At 35.5% G+C, this 7,258-nt stretch overlaps 1 long non-coding RNA gene across 1 annotated transcript in view; it reads left to right on the top strand.

Annotated features, from left to right (window-relative positions):
* Window positions 1-4,411, top strand: part of LOC108540056 (uncharacterized) — a 159,176-nt gene extending 154,765 nt beyond the window's left edge. The window contains exon 4 of the long non-coding RNA XR_001888571.1: window positions 4,339-4,411. This is a non-coding gene — a long non-coding RNA (uncharacterized LOC108540056). The remainder of the gene's footprint in view (window positions 1-4,338) is intronic.
* Window positions 4,412-7,258: the final 2,847 nt, after the last annotated feature.

Raw genomic sequence — 7,258 nt, 5'->3', positions numbered from 1 at the left:
TGGAAAAATGTGCTTCTATTTATCTCACTCAAAATATTGAAATAAAACTAATAATGGGAAAATCAACTATTGAACAATTATAAAGTATCCTTTATTCAAATCGATAGAATTCAAGGACTTCAGGCTTTTCTATTTTTATCATAAATTTTACTTTAATGTCTAGATATAGCTGATTAGGAAATGTGGAGTGTAGTTTAAAAGAAATACAGCAGCAGTGAGGGCCTATTGAAAGAGCTCCTTGAGATGTATTAGCTAAAGCTCTATCTAGACCACTCATAAATTGTTGGAGGGGAATTGATTTTGTTTTCTATTTACTGCCACAGTAAATAATTTTATGGGTTGGAAACAATTCCTATACAAAGTCTTCAGTATATATTTAAAAGAATAGACTTTTCTCTTGCAGAGGTGTGATATCACTCATACAACCGTAATACTCTGTCTTCAATTAAAATAAAAGCCCCATCCAAACCATTTTGGATGCTACATATATTATAATGTAATTTTATTCTGGAAGGTGTAATATAACTAAAATGGAAAGCAAAACAAGAGAATAGACAATACTAGGAAATCAAATTGCATCCATCTATCCATCAACCCAACATACATCGTTTTTACATCTTCTTATCCCGCCCTGTGCTGACTGCATAAGACACAAACATTAATCCTATATATGATTTCTCAAAGATCTCATAAGACCATAAGTGAGCGGGCAAAAATACTGTATCCATAGTATAATACATGAGAAATACATGATGAATAGAAATACATGTAGACATATGTTGAAATGTAGGTAACTAGAGTCTGAACTGTAAGCGGAAAGCTTGAAATTGGAAACAGCATTGTATTGACTGGAAGGAGGTGCTCTTTGGTTTGAGACGTACCTACATTATAAAATCCCATTTTAGCCACTTCCAGCTGTGGGACACCAGTCACATTCTTCGCATCTCACAACTTTAGATCTCCCAGGTATGAAAATGGGGAGAAAATAAGTTTCACCCAAAGATTTTATGGGGATAAAAAGATACAAACATAATTGCTGATACAGTCAGGCATACAGGAAATTTCTGAGAGACATTATTCATTTTCCCTCTCTCATCTTTATAAACTTACCAGCTGAAGAGGCAGCATCAATGGGTGTAAATGCTTTATGTTGTGAATTGAAAGCATGTGGTAGGATCCAGGGCTGGCTGGATTCTCTGTAGTGAATGAGCATGTTTCCTAGGAGTCAAGCCAATGCAGTGGGTAGGGTGTGGGTCAGAGAAGGGAGTTAGGGTTGAATTTTCAAGTACATTGTGTGCCATTATGAGTTTTTATGCTACATTTATTCATCTACTTTAAATATAGAGATGGAATGATATTATGAAAATAACTCAAAATTATTTCATATGCTAAAATTTTCTAAATACCAATATTAAAAATCAATACTGTTATTTGTATAAGAACATACATCAAACCTAATTCTGACTATATTAAATTACTAAATATACAATTCGAGCATTTATTTATGATCTATATTTGTTTATTGAGAAAGGGGCTGACTCTGTCACCCAGGCTGGAGAGGAATGGTACAAGCTTGGCTCACTGCAGCCTCAGCCTCCTGGGCACAAGTGATCCTCCTACCTCAGGCCCCAAGTAACTGGGACTATAGGCACACACCACCAAGCCCAGCTAATTGTGTGTGTGGGTGTCTTTGTGTGTTTGTGTGTGGTGTGTGTTTTCATAGTGATGGGGTTTTACCATGTTGCCCAGGCTGGTTTCAAGCTCCTGAGCTCAAGCAATCCACCTGCCTCGCCTCCTAAAATGCCAGGATTACAGGCGTGAGCCACCACACCCAGTCCAAACTGGGTGCTTTTTAAACTAAAAAGCAAATATACGTAACAAATACATCATGGAGGGGCAAGACTTTTCTATTCATGCAATAAAATAACATAGGAAAGAACTGAGGGTTTTGACTCCAGAATATTAGAAATTTTCATATACTGAAAATAATTCAAAGAGGAACTGAATTGATCGACTACAGATCTACATGTGTTAATACAATTTGAGAGAGTTCTTTTCTTACCATTTCTACACCAAGCACATATTCAGCCACCTTGCCCTTCTTTAAATGCGCAGTAAATGGAAAAACCAAGATCATTAATGTCATCCTACTAATCTGAGATCATGGGGGAGGGCATAGGAACAAATATTAAGTTTTTAGACTGAATAATGCAAATGCTTCCATGAAAAAAGCACACAAATATATTTCTCAAATGTAGTTGTCTAATAACACTTGGCAGGGCATTTCTCTATTAATATTTGGCAGTGCAGACTGAGATGGTATATGTTTATCAAATTGTATTGCCACAACTTCAGGGTCCTAATTAAAAGCAAGTTTTCTATTTACTTTAGTTTTTGGCTAATTTTGAAGCTTATCCTTGGCATTTATCTTAAAAATATAAAATTAGCTGTATTGGAATTAATGACCTAGAATCCACTACTATTTATTGAGTGCCAACAGTACTGAGAACTGTGCAGGCTGTTTTGATGTGTGTTTTATTGTTGAGTCTTTACAGAAGTCTGTCACACAGATGCTTTCATTGGAATGAAGATGAAGCAACTGAAAGTTAGAGAGATGTAGTTAAACAAGTTGCTTAAAGTAATCTAGCTAGGAGGAATTCTTTTCCAGGTTCTTACCCAATTCCTAAATTCTAATGTCCACTTACATCCCACATGATTGCTTTAGGAAGATTTAATTTATGACAAAGATCATACAACAACTTTGGAAATAAACTAAAACCAGTGATCCTTTCAAAAGTAACAATGACCTTGACTGAGGTGTCTCGTTATTAAGACAATGCCTTCACTCTCTGTCTCAGACAGGTAATTCTACCTCTGTAAAATTGTGTATCTCACTTATATCATTTAATCTAATTAGTAATACTGGGGATTGAGAGTCCCAACTTTTGTTATAAATTAGCATAATCTGGAGGGTTTAAAAAATACTAGAATCTGGGACTGTCTCATAAATTCGGACATAAATGCTTGGGGCTGGGGCTGAAGCAGTGGCATTTTCTTTATCAGACCTCCTCAGGTGTTTATGATGTGCAATCAAAATTAAGAACAACTGCTGTAGGTCCTTGGATATTTCAACAGCAGAAATTGGCGTCTGTGAGCTATTTTTCATGTTTAGAAAAATCTACTCGTATTTACACTACCCTGTTTAAATAAAATAACAAACTTCTTTCTCCTTATTTTTTTGGTTGAAATTACATGAAGTCACTGTGGTTAGCTTGTGCTGGTAAGGCACTCTGGTTGAAACATGTGTCCAGATTAATAATCATAAGAAAAAAAGGAGCTGTTAATAGATGCAGTTTGATAAGCAAACTCATATCACAGGGGTTTATAGAATAATAATATTACAGTACTTCAATCATGAAAACTTTGACACCACCTTACACAAGATTATAATATATATCTCAATCATTAGATTCAAGTAAGCCAGATATTTTTCTGGGCTATGCAATTTTCAGAAAATATTAAACCTAAGTAAAACACATTCATGAAGAGATTCTGCCAATTTGTAATCATATAGTTGCCTGAAGAATTCAGAGAAACTTCAAAGTTGATTTCCAAAACCCTCTGCATTGCCCTCTGCTCCCTCTCCTACATATGGTTAAGTATTAATTAAAAAAAAATTCTTCGGATATATTTGAAAACTATGCATTAAAGAAAGACAAACATTTCTTATTCTAGGACTTGTCAGAGATTAAAATGATAACATATATTAGACTTCTTAAGAAGAATGCAAGTTTTCTGAAATAAATTATTCTATCAGATTTTTCTCCTACTGCACTGTAGATCTCCACTAAAGCAGTGAACATATCAACAAAATGTACTAAACACCTGTTATATGTTAAACCCAGGTTTGATATATCTCATTCTTTGAATCCAGCTTTAATGCGACTTAAATTTTAGATTTTGCAACCAAAAGTACTGTTCAATAATTGCATAATGATAGGTTCTGTTATACCAGATGATATTAACAAAACTGTTCAAAGTTGTAAAACAGCTTGATTCAGAAGCCTAAAGCACTCACTTTTAGAAGAATAAGATAAACAAAACGTTTAAGAATAGTAGATATGTGATTCACAAAGAGAGAACATCCGTGTTTCCTGGTGGAAATATGAAAGACAAAAATCACTGTGACATGGTACAGTTTCCTGAATGTCCTTAATTCGTAGTTCTTAAAAGTTTTTACTTTCTTTACACCATTTTTAAAGCACACCTCAAGATCACTGTCATCTGAGGCGAATATTATCTTCCCTTCCTCTTTTTTCTCTTTGTGCTGTTTTGTAGACACAGTGTCAGGAATGAGGAATGAAGATGAAGAGAACAGCGCATTGTAAAACTAAGAGACAAAAGAAATGGCCAACAGGAGATGTAATAACACTGCTGTAAATCCATGTAGTAGAATCCTTTGACACTGCTGGCAACAGAGAGGCCAACCAATTGCTTGAATAGTTATTAATAAAAATCAAATTAAGTTGCTTAGGCACAAATATTTACAGTGTATCAAAGATTTACCCTTAAATCGTTCCTTGACCACTGTTTGGTAAGCTAATTTAAATCATGAGAGTAACAGAAAAATAATGAAAAAAAACTGTTCTTTGATCATGAAAAACTTGGAAATTACTTCACGCAAAGTTATAATTTATATCATAATCAAACCATTGAACCATTCTGCATGACCCCTAACATTATTATTTCCCCTCTATGGATCTGAGCTCAGATAGATGAAATTACTCCCACGCCAACAGGACTAGAAATGAAAGTTAGGGATCCTCACTCCACATATTTGGCATTTCCCTCCACATCCCATTATGCTTGGTGGGCTTTCTCTTTACTTTCCTTATCTCCCTGAGGTCGCTGAGGGCATTTCATACGTATCATTTATCTGGCTCTCTCTTACGTTGTTGCATTGCCCAAAATGTATTCCATAGAGTGTTCCCTGAAAAAGAAACTCGTGATCAAGTCCATTAAGGAATGCTGCCTAACACATTCATTATTTTGATACCAATGATGCATGCATATTAGCATAATATAAGCGCTGAGAAGTCCTACAGTAAAGAAAGCTCCTTGAGTAAGTTCAATTAAGCATTTTCCAAGTGTATATGACTGCACAGACATTTTTGTACTTTCTTCTATGATCATGGTTCAGATTTCACAGAACTAAGTTCTAATTTGATATTCTACCTAGACATCATGTTTCACTCATTCCCTGAATAGGACATAGGCTATTTTCCACGATTTTAATTTGGTATTTTTTGAACACTTCCACTAATCAGGTTGGGTAGATTATCTCCAAAGGCAGCTGTGGGTATCACAAACGGATATAAGTATTTACAGCTACTCCTCTCAAGAGGCTGAGTCTATTTACCTTGGCCTTATGTAACTAACAGGATGCGGTAGAAATAGCACTGTTTCAGATCTGGAACTAGCCCTCAAGAGATTGCATCAGTGTCAACTTTTGCTTTCATGTAAAACACGTTGGATACAGGATACAAAATTAAGACTTGCTGTGTCGAGACAGCAAGAGACCACATGGAGAATAACTGAGGCTCTCCAGCCTACAGCTAGAACCAAGCACCCAGATATGTGAGTAAAGCCTTCTTGAATGTTCCAGCCCTACAAGTTCCCCCCTGAACGAACCACATGAGAAACTTTAGTCAACGCCACGTGGAGAAGACCCAACCAGCCAAACTTCAACATCATGAGCAATACGAAATCATTGTTATTTTAAGCCACTGCATGCTGGAGTATTTTGTTGTATAGCAACAAATAAACAAAACACAGTTATCTCACTCAATGGGGAAGAATCCAGGGCAGGCTTTATATTTGTAACTTTCTACTGCCTTCAGTTTAGATTGTACATGGACATTGGAAAACCGCATGGCCTCAAGGTTAAAAATTGCACAACAATGAGAGGAGATTCCTCTCTCCTCTGATATGATGCACGTGTTTGCTATATGCTTACTTTTCTGCCAGGGTTCAACAGTCTCATGTCTTAATCGTAACTCCTAAATGCACATTCACCAGAATGGATAGTTCCAGCTTCTATAAGCCTGACTTTTTTCTCCTTTTCAAATGTCTTTTCCAAACCAGTCCATATCCTTCCTTTCAGAAATTTCCATTACTTTCCTCTGAGCTCTTTGTCAATAAAAACCCCAAATGAGAACTATCTAGCTATTACAAACTTAGATATATAGAGAAAAAAGTCTGTTATTATTCTTGATTTTGCTGTTGATTGAGTCTAAATGGCAAAACTATTTTAGGCAACAGAGATATTCAGACTAACAGTGATTTTTGAAAAATACCTTATTTTAATAGCTGTGCTAATAAGTGAGGAATACCAACATCATAAATGCATCAAAACAGTTTTGAGTAAATATATCCATTTATAGACTTTTATTTTAAATCCTCATTTTATTCCAAAGCCCCACCAGGATGGCACACAGTCAGCATTTGAAAAAAAAAAATCCTCATTTCATTAAAATTCATTTGTACTTTCCTTTCATCCTAACCCAACTGACAAAATCAACAAATCTTCAGTTTAAGCTAGTGTTTTGTGGCCTCTTTATATTCTCCTCTTTTCCCCTTTAACATAGATCCAGGGAGTTGTAAAGATAAATTTTGTTGGAATATACAATTGTAGACAGTAAGAGCTGGGAGGAACCATAAAAGTTACCTACATTACATCAAATCTCTGGCAGAAATGGCAAAACAGGAACCTTGTTCCACTCTGGAAAACATTAAATCAAACATGGCATCAACTAAACCTGAGTCTCCCTGTCCCTCTCTTCCATCACTAACCAGGACCCAGATGCCTATGTAAATAATCCCAATTAGAAATGCATTCATCACATAAAAACTCACCAAATGAGTGCCTACAGGAAATACCACTCCCATAAATCTTGCAAAATGTCTGCTATTCACCATCTTTGAAGTTTATGAGCATATGGAAATGAACATAATGTTTGCAATTAAAAGACTGACTTGACTTCAGGTACAGAAAAAACACGTCTGAACCTTTCAAACGTACTTTGAGACTATGAATAAGGTTCTATAAAAGTTGGAGTATCCTTTATTACATAGAGATTTATCATTTATTTCTTAAAATTGTATTCTTTCAGTGTCTTCCTTCCTCCCTCAGTGTGCTTTGCATGCATACATTACAGAGATGAAATCTGAAATTATTCCATGTATTTCAAAAGGAAAT

This window comes from Rhinopithecus bieti, unplaced genomic scaffold, assembly GCF_001698545.2.
Source record: "Rhinopithecus bieti isolate Rb0 unplaced genomic scaffold, ASM169854v2 scaffold_18285, whole genome shotgun sequence".
NCBI lineage: Eukaryota > Metazoa > Chordata > Mammalia > Primates > Cercopithecidae > Rhinopithecus > Rhinopithecus bieti.
The sequence above is the reverse complement of the archived record's forward strand: the minus strand, read 5'-3'. Positions and strand labels throughout refer to the sequence as shown.